This window comes from Equus quagga, chromosome 18, assembly GCF_021613505.1.
Source record: "Equus quagga isolate Etosha38 chromosome 18, UCLA_HA_Equagga_1.0, whole genome shotgun sequence".
In the NCBI taxonomy this organism is placed as follows: Eukaryota; Metazoa; Chordata; class Mammalia; order Perissodactyla; family Equidae; genus Equus; species Equus quagga.
The window spans coordinates 16,619,486-16,631,746 of NC_060284.1; positions in this window are offsets into that span (position 1 = coordinate 16,619,486).

A 12,261-nucleotide genomic window follows, 5' to 3' on the forward strand; every position below is an offset into this window, starting at 1 on the left:
TCTCCTCAGCATGCATTCTCTCTTCTTCTGGCAACTGACCCCATGGGTGCAGTTCACCATGTGGTGAGGTTCCACCTCCAGGCAAGTTGCCGGATAGGAGAATGTGACCCAGGCTAAGGAAGTCAGTCTATCACATTGCAGAGGCAGAACATGGACCTTAAGTCTTATCAGGAGTACTGCGGAGAGTAACACCACTCTTCCACCAGACGTGAACGTATAAGTCCCTCAAACTGCTGGCTGCCTTCCTGGATCCCTGAGGAAGCAGAGTCAAAAGAAAAGAATCCAGCCTACGGATGTCATTTCAAACCTTGTCTCCAGCTGTACTGAAGCCTCATCTCCAGAAGTCTAGTCAAGCTACTTCGGTCAACAAATTCTCCTCCTTAGCTTTTACATCCGTTTAAATGAGGCTTCATGTACCTTGCAATGTAAAGGGTTCTGAAAAACTGCTAATGTTTCCCTTAGTGTTTAAGTAGCTTTTCAGACACCTTCACCAGTGGAGCGTCTCCTAAGGATTTACTCTGTTCATCATTGCTCCTTTCATTCATTTGTTTGCTAATTCGTCATGTCTGTTTTCCGCCTAATATTATCATGGCACTGTTCTAAGCAGTGTGGAGGTGACAGTGACATCTGAGCCATCAAGAGGGGCAGCATACGATCTAGCGGAGTCAGGTAAATGTGTATTTTCTCACTTATAAATATAAGTAGGTTCAGGAAAAAAATCGTTATAGGTAGATGGAATAAAGAAAACTGGGGCTAAGGTGGCATTGATGTGGACATTAATGATCAGGTATGCTTTCAACGATGAAGTTGTGAAGAAAGGCCTTCCAGGCAGAGAACACAATATGGAAAAGTCATGTAGCAGGAAGAATGGAGCCTGCTTGAGGAAAAACAAATATTTTGCTATGGCTGCCCACTTTGGCTGCAATTTTATGTCAATTTAAGGAGTCTGTGTTATAGTATGTCCAGAAAAAGGCAAAAGGTTTATTTTTTTTTGCCCTTCTGGCAGCTGCCCATGAATAAGTCTTTAAGTGGAAAAGAAAGAAAAAAGTCTGCAGCTTAAAAGTCTTTTCCTTGGAAACAAGTTTGCAATGTGGGCAGGTTATCATTCCTTCATCCCACAAACAGCGAATTTTGAAAGTGAAAACCTGACTTCGGGCTTTCACAATAGTGGTTGCCTGACTTCTCTGCCAAATAAATCTGCTTTACACATCCAGAAAGCTCTCACTCCCCTCCGTCCATGAGGAATGACACAAAATAACCACCAAATAATCATGATGCCCACTCAGAGCGTTAGGCAGTTTGAAAGTTATTTAAGGTTAACCCACAGGAAGAAACACAGTATGTGAATTACAAAAGCACTCAACTTGGTTGGTATTATTGAAATCTTTTTACTTTCTAGTCACATAAAAAGCGCTACGTCTCTGGGATCCAGAACACTACTTCACTAAAAAAAATGGTGAGTTCTGTGCAATGGAGGCATAAAGGGGGTGTTCAGGGGATCAGTGAGCATGATAGTTGGAAATTTTTATTGTCTAAAAATCACAGAATCATTGACTGTGTGAGAAGGAATCTTTAATATCACTGTGACTTCTGCCTTGAATACATTCAGCAACTGCTGTTCAATATAAGTGTTACTAGCCATGTATGGCTATTTAAAATTAAATTTCTATCAAAAGAAAAACTTCAGCCCCTAAGTTGCACTAGTCACATTTCAAATGCTTTCCAACTGTGTGATGCTAGTGACTTAGTGTTAGAAGCACAGATAAACCTTTGCATCATTGCAGAAAGTTTTGATCGTTTTGTTCTATCACATTCCAACAAACGCTTTGAATGAATACTCCTGTAACATGGAAGTCACCATCCACCGAGAGAGTTGCCTTCATTTTGAGGGTAACTCTGCCTCTTTGTTCAGGAAGAAAATCTGTCTTCTTCATGCTTATTGCCCCCAGTCCTAACTTGGTCCCTTAAGGACATATGAACGAAAACCATCTTTCATTTGTCACTACTTCATGAGACCACATTTAAAATCCTTTAAGATATTCTTAGATATTGAACACATTATATTTCCACTAATTCAAGCTTCTTTAAACACCAAATGCTAAGAAAGAAAGCATAAATAAACAATCCCCGGCAATTTCAGAATAAAACTCTAATAGAAATCTAGTAGTAATTATCATTATTTTACCACAGTAAATTGCACGGAGATGACAATAAATGCCTTTGAGCATGTGCTTTTTAAAAATGATAGGTTACAACTGTAAAAATAATAGACTGAATTAAATTGAAATATGAGTAGGGCTGTTTGTTAAACAAATTTAAAACATTGATAAGCCAGCACATATTTTGTTATAAGTGCCTAGCATAATGACCAATATGTAATGGACACTCAACAAATGTTGAGTGAATTGAATTAACATGGTAATAAAGTAATGTGAATTGTTGACTGATTATCATTTTTTCTGCATTTAGCATTCCTGGCAATCAAAACCTTAGAGCTAAAATTTAAATTCATATCCTGGTTGCAGTTAGGAGTGTGCAGAAAGCTCAAACCTTGAAAGGGTTCTAGAAGTGTGTTAAAGAATGAACTTTAAGACAGTGACTTCAACAACCAGATGCAAAAATAGTAATGTTGTGAGTTAAGAATATCACCTCTAGAAACTGCTGTACCTCTCATAATTCCTAGGCTTACCTTGCACAGTACTTTCACTTGGCTTAAAAATGAATCTTGAAAATCCCAGTTTATTTCCTAATGAGTAACTTTTCCATTGGGTTTACTTTTAGATTTTTAAAAACTAGAATAAAATGCTATAGTCCCTTTCAAGACGAATAGGTACTATGTGTAAGTTATTTCCTGTATTGTGAAAAAATTAATCAATGATAAATTTTATATTGTTATAGTAAGTAAATTTTTATTTAATTGTTTGGATTTTGACTCATTTATCTACAATCTTTTTTCCAAAAGCAAATGGCTAAAGGAAAAAAAATTGCATACTTTACAGCTCAGTTATCAACAGAATATACGTTGTGCAACTTAGCTAATTAATAGAATATTTATAGTCACTCTGCTTTGTAGTTTTTCTGCAGCCATGCAGAAAGAAGAGTTTCATTTTTTCTGTTTAACATTTGCACCACCTCTGATGGACTCCAGCATTGCTTTTGGTATCCTGAGTATGGAAATTTGGGCTAGCTAGAGTGCATTGAAATTTGGTAGTAAATCTACCAATTTTACTACAGCTGCTCTAATACACTAGCTCTAGCAGACTCTCTGTAAATGAAATAGCTTGTAACCATGGAGACTAAGAGTACTTGGGATGGTGTTTGTGACTTTAAATGTACAGAAAAGACTATTGGCTTTGTATGAACAAAGCATGTGGTAACTGTGTGGACAAAGCAGTTATGAAAGATATTTTGCATCATTGTCTCTCAAAGAATGGTCCTCAGAAACAAAGGCATACTGCAAATATCATGAATAAATTCTTTGAATAAATTTGTATTACATGATACACACAATTCTTCCTTTTTAAACAGTTGCTGGAAATTTTGACTAAAAATGTTAATAAACACTGAAATCTCCGTTTATGTAAATCTGTATCTATAGGTTTCTATATCATAGCTTTTATGATTTTTAGATTTTTGATTTAATACTTTAAAAGATAAGCTCTTTCACTGTTTTTAGATTTGTAAATTTCATGTAAAAAGTTTTACTCCACAGAACAACAAGTTTCTTGATGAGAAGGTTATTTTATAAACTTCTAGCTAGCAGAATGCTAGATATTCAACAAACACTTTCTGAATTTTCATGAATTAAATTTCAGAAGACATAATTTTCTGTGACATATTATGTCATGCAAAAAATATTACATATATATTTGGATTAAAAGTATATGTGTATGTACATATGTGTTTACACAGATATATCTGTGGTAATTAAATATATGCATAATAAAATAATCATATATGTATATATATGGATTATAAAAAATCATTTTAAGGACATATATTTTTGATTATCAATCTATTATGACTTAATAAGTTTGGTAGTTAAATTAATCCTGTGAGCATTCATTCTCAACTGACATTAATTGTTAATCACTCTGACATCTAAAGAAAAGTCAATTTCCAAGGCTATTTCTATAAAACAATACGCTTTAGTGATTATTGTTTCAATATGTCAATAGCCTTGACTTTTTTAGAATATGAATTGCTTTGAAGATAAAATGGTGGAACACACATGGATGATTTCTTATTTGATTAATTATCGTCTCAAAACTACTTTTTCATAATTACCCACACTTTGCTTAGAATGATTTTAGTTGAACCAAATTTCTCCGGTGAAGCCAAAACTTTGACAGTAAAAGGTTGTGACAAGTTGAAATGAGAGCAATCCTTGTTGTACAAACATCCTCTATATTAAAATAAGTATTGCTACTTCTAGTCTCCAGGGGGTAATGCTGTAAGTATAGACTACATTGCCCTACATACTATGCGTTCTAAAACATATGACTTTTTCCTAGGGTGATAGGGAGTTATTGAAGGTAAGAGAATAATATACTTACATTTGCAGTTTAGACTTTTAACCTGTGAAGTTGGTGAGCGTGGGTGGAGGCTGGAGGAAATATAAGATACTACTCAGAATAGGTAAAAAGTTACGGAAATATAAAAAAATGATGTTAGAAACCTGGAATAGGCAGGAAGTAGGCGACACAAGATATTTCACTTATATTATGCTGAACTACAGATGCCATTTATGAGGTTGTGTGCTATAGAAGAAGTAAGACATAGAGAAAAGTATATTTCTATCTTTACTAGGCAGTTAATGAGTCCTATAAAAGCTTTTCAAATAGGCTTACATTCTATCTGATATCATTTTACTCTCTTTCCTTAAATTTCCTTAACCTGAGTCCCTATGTAAAGCAGAAAGCTATACCCGAGGTAAGGAGTGCCCAACATGGAGAAATGATGGTGTCATTTGAAAAGAAGAATTTCATAATTTTCTAAACAACCATTAAAAGAACCTTTTCACACCATCTGTCTTGCATCAGTTTCCTGGGCTTACTAAGCTGTCAATTCTCTCAGGATCATCATATGTTGTGTAATAAGGGAAAGAGAATTGGGCAGAAGGAGAAGTTGAATTGCATTTTACAGACAAAAATGTCCTCAGCTCTGAGGCTGGCACAGCCCTTCAGGGGAGTCCACCATCCAGGCAAAGGAGCCACACCTTTTTGCTTCCGTATGACTAGTCACTGGATGTGTGCCTCCTTGAGGGAAGGGGATGTCTTTGGCAAGCTATTTTGAGCCAATTCCCACGGAGGTACTCAGCCAACAGCACCTCCCCTCCATGTACAGCCAGGATATGTGTGCTTCAGTCCTGAAAGGAGGATCGGGGCAGAACATCCTCACATCCGCTACACAATCAAAGATAGAAAGTAACTTAAGAATTTTCAAACTACTGTCACACACACATATACACACACAGAACAAAACCAACAATGACAAGAAACCAAACCAGAAAGACTGTTAGCTTTATGGGAATTGCTTTCTCTTTTATTTATGTTTATATTGCATTTTTGAAAGAGGAAAATATAGATAAAGGTCATGATGGCTGCATTAGTATGGATTGATCTAGCTCAGTGAACTGAATCCTCTAAATGAGAATTTCGAGAGTAGTTAAAATAGAAAGAACTTTTTAGCAGGGACTTTGATTGATGACCATAACCTATACAAGCTTTTGCCTTAGTGATATGGTGAAGATGAAATGCTACAGCTTGTTTGAAATGAGGAATGGTGTTTTTAAAGGACATTTTCTTCTGTCCATTGGACAATGTAGAGACTTATAAGTTACAGCAACTTCTAGTTTTTTGTGCCTAGAATTCCTGTCTGCTTACTACTGTAAGAGCTAAAGTTTCCAGTTGAGGCAAATCTCGACTAAATCTCCTTTTCTTCCTGATGTTATTAAGTTCAAAATGAAATAAAACTATTCACCTGTTTTATTTTATTATAAAGGAAGTTTAATTATAAATTTTCAAGCATCTTTTTCACACCCACTCTTTATTGAAAAATATTAGATGTTTATGGATCACTGTTATCAGTGCTTTAACTATTTTCATAAGACCTTTCAATCCCTTATAGTTGAAAAAGAAAATAAACATTGAAAAAAATTATAAAAATAGAACAAAGAAACTAATGTAAAGATTTTGTAATTTCTTTAAGAACTTTAGAAACTTGGGGTAATTTAACCATAAAGGACCAGCACGGTAACAGTTGAATAAAAAGTGTATGCATGAGGGAATGGATGATGGAAGCATCTTGATGCTGAACACATCCTCACAGTCAGCATGTAACCAGCGGTGAGCCATATGATTCTCTTATTCTTTGGAAAATGAATCTAGTTGAGAAAACTATAAAATAACAATTCTGGCTCATACATGGGAAAAGATCTGTGTATAGTGAAAAGTGGCATAACTGAACCATTAGAATAGTTTCTGGATCACATGAAACTGCATTATGTTGGAGCTGGAGGGGACCCTAGTATTCAAACTCCCACACTTAACAAACAAGGATGTTGAGACTGAAAGAGGGAAGTTTCTAGAATTAAGGTAATGTGTAGAAGTATTCACATTTTGTCTCTATGTTTCTCAGAGTACAAGGGTATAATCTCAGCATCTAGTACAAACCTTTTGTTGACCGTTCCCCTGAGCCCCATGACATATTGTAGATATCTAAGATTTTGAATAGTAGTTGCTCACTTAGAGATTTACTTCCCCAACTATGTCTCAGTTATTTTATAAATCATGCTATCTCTTGTTGATTTTACTAATATACCTGAGGTCTGTTACAGACTTTAATGCAGTTCAATGTTTATCACTGTCACCATTTAAAAGACAAGATAAGAATAACTGAGTTATTGAGGTGAATTATCTTGTTCAAGGACACAAGTTTTCTGAGACAAACTCTATTTCAAATCCCAGTTGTCCTGACTCCAGGTTCATCTCATTTTTTTAAATACCTGGAGGAGTTTCGAGCACCAAACAGTAACTCAATAAAAGTATGCTAAATGAGTGAATGAATGCTGGTAGACTTGGCACTCGAACCAACATCTCCTCCTTTTAATTTTCAACGATGCATTCTTTCTACTACTTGTCACTATTTTCCACATTCTACTAGACTATCTATTTAAAAGCTGTCCTCTTTAACATTCAGTTCAAATAGCGTCCACAAGAAATTGTTAATTTAAGTGAGGCAAAATGTCTTAACTTCTTTATTTAAATGAGAAATATAGCAGAGTCATGGATTGGGCTTGCCCTCCACCCCCAGGCTAAGCAAGTGGGAAAAGAAGGAGATGTCTGTGATCTATTCTGGCTTAATAAGAAAATAAGATTTTATTTTTTCAGAAAACAGAGATGTCAGTTTGGATATTACCAGGGCAACAAATTATTAGGTTACCACCAATCAGAATCACAGATGTCACTGAGGTTACAGCTTAATTTCACAGGATAGCAAAGTCTCCATAGTCCAAAATTCTCAGATTTCTTAAAATAACTCTGCAAAAACAATGTATTATGCAGAATTATATATTTTTTCAACAGCAGTAAGAAAGGCGGAAATAGTTTCTCCTTATCTTGCTGAGATTTCTTTCACTGCAGTTAAGAGGGTTTGCAGTTTTCAAGACTAAAAGAGCTACAATTCCATTAATTAGTTCCAAGAGAAGAAAGGATAGAGCTAAGAAGCTCAAAACTTACACCATGCAGAAGAAATGGCACAGAACAAGATTATTAAAAAACAGACAATGGGCTAAGCAATATTTTGCATCTAAAAACCCTTCCCCAAATATTCTGGCTGCACAATTTTTGCTCCATTTTCTGATTGTCTTGATTACACCTCCTCAAATTACTACTTAATATTTGATTTTATACTATCTGCTAGTTCATTTTACCTACTTCTTACTATAGGAATCACATGATTTTTCTAGGCCAAGAGCCATGAGAACTATTAAACAATGGCCTCTCAAAGTAGACCAAATATTGTTCTGTAGGCATGATCTCACATATTATCTATTTACACAGAAAAAAAAATGAGTCCTCAAGATTAAAAATGGGGTGATTTGACCAATAATAGTGGTTCAGAAGAAAAAGAAATGATTCTTATGAAATACATCTAACACTTGTGTTCTATTTTAAAGGAAGCTTCATATTATTCAGTGGATATGATTTATCACTGTTGTACACAATAAAAATTAGTTTATCTTATGATCTATTTTAAAGCCCTTTCAAAATGTTGTAAAATGCAAAATTTATTCTCCTGGAGGTGATCTTCTAAAAAACCATCGTTTACACATGAATATATATTAAAAATTAACTGTATAATAAAACAGCAGGCACTGGATAATAAAAAAAAAATCAGTAATAAGATAATTCCCACTATTCTTTCATTTTTTTGGTAAGCTGCAATATGCAGTCTTTCCAAAGAAGCAGCACAGTGGATTGGAAAGGAAACCGTCTCTGGATTGACACAAATCAATCCAACATTATTCTGAAAATCTACCTCCTTTGGGCAAACCATCAGCCTTCTCAACTGTTAGATGGAGGGAAACATTTCTCGTTCTTACTAATCAAAGTCATAGACATTTTCCAATGAGAGCGTCTGATCAGCATGGAGAATTTTATTACATTCCAAACTTGGTACAAAAAACCTTCAGATTTTTAATTAATCCTTAAAGTTTTGTCATAGATTGCTATACAATCCTTCGGAGAATTTTATAGTATTCAGGACTACAACAAACGGTTCTATAGCTTCATGGGACAAACTTTGGGACAAAAAGAACTTTAGGTCAACTAAGAGCATGTTCCAATAACGACAGGTGACAATTTTTTTTCTATTGAGAAAGAAGAGTTTGAACCCAAACCTAGATATATTAAAAAGGAAAGATTTGTAAAAATCAAATTTAGTTTCTTTCTTTCCTTTCTTCTTCTTTCTTTTTTTTTTGTACTGACAGAAGCCAAGTTGTAGGACATGACCAAACTGTCTCTTAACAATGAATCCCAGAATTTGGAAGAATTACACATTTTGAAGGACTTAGCATTGCTAAAATAAACTAAAATGGAGACCAGACTTGAAAATCCCCCAAGATGACAAAACCATTGAAGTCACATAAGCAAAACTAATTCTAGTTTGTTTCATGAACATAAGGGAAACTTATGTTATTTCTCATAAATGTCTCTGATAGTCATAAAAGAAACTTAAGTCATCTTCCTAAAATGGCATAAGATAGTCACTTTTAGTCAATCCTCTGCCATCTGGAAACCCCCATTGTAATAACCAATCATTGTAAAGGGTAAACAACTTTCCTATTTTTTCTTTATAAGCCAACCTATAACATCATGCTTCTGAGCTTCATACCAGTTTTGGGTTTGAAGAATTCCTCTTTGTGAACAGTTTATTTCTCATTCAACAAAATATTCATATCAAGTAAAGCTCTCTGAATTTTCTTTTGACACCGTGTACTAGACACCCTATGCCAGCAGAAAGGAGGGGCTGAACTAAGGGTGCTTAATTTATTTTTCCCAAATTTACCAATCCAACTTTCCAGCAAAAAGTGACTAAAGAGTTGGAAAGAGGATAGGACTTACAAAAATTGTGCAGCATCGATTGGTAAGCATAGATCAGGAGTGGGGAAGATTATTTGTTCCTGTCATTATTATTCAAATGAATAGTCTCTCATATGTAAGTGTAATGATAAAACAAACCGCAAGCTGGAAAAAATTTGTATGACATGATTATGCTATTGGTAATGCAAAGTTATCTCTAACTACATTTATAGAAATAAAAATGATTTTTTATAAACTTGGAATTGACATAATTTAATTCAGTTTTAACATTCTTTTTATTTCAAAATATGCTAGTGCATTAAGGAATATATTCTGGATTGATTTGGTTTCTTTACAATTAATTATTCACTTATTTTTTAATCAAGTAACTTTCTAAAAGTATAGTATCAACCTTCACTCACACACTAAAATAAATCTGCCTGGATTTTAATTGGAAGCTAGATGTACATAGTATTTCATCAAAAATCATTTCTTTCTATTATTTTCATAAATGTAATATAACTCAAGAAACAATGTTGGTGCATTTTGTGAACCAAAAAACAATTAGTCATTCAGAATATTTTGGGAGTTGAGTTATTTTCCTGTATGGCATTTTGGTTTAGTAAATCTTATCCATTAAAATACAAACAAATAAATTTATGACATATTAGAATAAAATAAAATTCATTTGCATCTAAAATGTTGCTGAATATAAATTAAAATCTTTAAATGATTCCAAAGAGCGTGAGATCTGTGTTTTCTTTTGTTTTGAGGAAGATTAGCCCTGAGCTAACTACTGCCAATCCTCCTCTTTTTGCCAAAGAAGCCTGGCCCTGAGCCAACATCCATGCCCATCTTCCTCTCCTTTATATGTGGGACGCCTACCACAGCATGGCTTTTGCCAAGTGGTACCGTATCCGCACCGGGGATCCGAACCGGCAAACCCCAGGCTGCTGAGAAGCAGAACATGTGAACATAACCTCTGCGCCACTGGGCCGGCCCCTGTGTTTTGTTTTTTCTAACCACATTTAATGTCATTTTTCAGTTTACCTGTAAAAGAGGAAGTTTAGTTAGCATAGAATGTGTTAATTCAGTGCTACATCAAAGAATTTATTTAATTTGTTTAAACTTACCTGACTTAGAAATGGAAATAGACAGGTTAAGTAATTAGGGAAATCTCTATAAAACTGGACCCATAGTTGAGAGTAGATTTGAATGTACTTCATATACTTTCTATATATTACTATGGTGGAATATGCAGCATTCATTATCTTTAAAAGGATGTAATCTAGGACAAAAATTTCAAGAAGCTGGGACCACAGGACTGCCAGAATGAAGGAAAGTCTTGAGAAGTTGGATGGATCTAAAGAGATGATCAGTAAATTTAAATTCGAATGTATTTTAAGTGGGTCCCATCCATTTTTGGAAGTTCTTACATGAAAAGCAGAGTCTCATCCTCTTGACTTTCTGGGACTGATCAACTATACAAGCTTTATTCACGTCTAGATTTCTTTAAAAAAGCCATAGCTTGGCCAGTCCCATCTGCTCCATCCACACTGGCTATCAACACTAAGCTTTAAGTTGTAATCGGATCACTCCTATTCTCAGGAATATATGAATGTTTGAGTTTTGGGCCAAGAATAACAGGAAATAAGAAATGTTGACTTTCATTTTTCACTCCCAACATACCTGGGAGATTGTAAGGGACAAAATACTACAGTTGTTTGGATATAAAGCCAAAGGGCGCATGCCACCAGAAGAAGAGGTTTCTGATCATCCCTGGACAAGTGTTCCCTCTGGGCAGTGAACCAGGGGGTAGAAGAGGTGAGACGCTCTGTGTACAACTGCATGAATTATGCACTGGACGGAATCCATGAGTGGAAAACTAAATCCACAATAACCCAAAGCTCTGAAGGGCACAGACTCAAAATACACTTTTTTATAATGAACTCAAATTCCTATTCTCTTATGACCTCATCTTTTATTTTTTTCTAGGGCAAAAATCTTCTCTAAACTTCCCCATTCTTTTTGCCAAATTAAAACTAGATACTCCATTTGCTCCATCTATAATTACTATCCAATTTTTCCGCAAGTGAATTTTCATAAAGATGAACTGATTAGCAAGGGCAAATGACAGTGATTCAGCTTTTAATCAAAATTTATTTATATTTGATCAAACTCTCACATTGTCCTTGATTCACCTCCCCTTGTTACCCTAAGTATAACGAGTATACAAAATACCAATATTTCTCCTGGTTTTTGATCTTTTTTCTACATAAGATCCAAATCGTTTCTACTCTTCCTTCTCAGTTCAGTAATTTAAGTCATTGCTACTAACCTCAACTTTCCTTCCAACCACTATATCCACTCAGCAATGAACCAGAGGGCTTTGTAGCTGTCTGACTTTAGTAAGGCCTGTCACCTCTCTGAGCTTCAGTTTCTTAATTTATAAAATGTGAAAGCAGACCTATGTGTTTTTCCATATCACATCAAGTTCTTAAAGCCGTGAAACCAAAGAATGTGTGGGGATGGAGGAGAGAGATGTAAGAATCTACAGGAAAACAATTTGGAAAATAGATACTAGGTACTAGTAGTAAATAAAATAATACCACTGTTCCATAATGCTGTTAAAGGTTTGCTAAAAAGACAAGGGAAGTTTTCCCTACACTTTGGATTG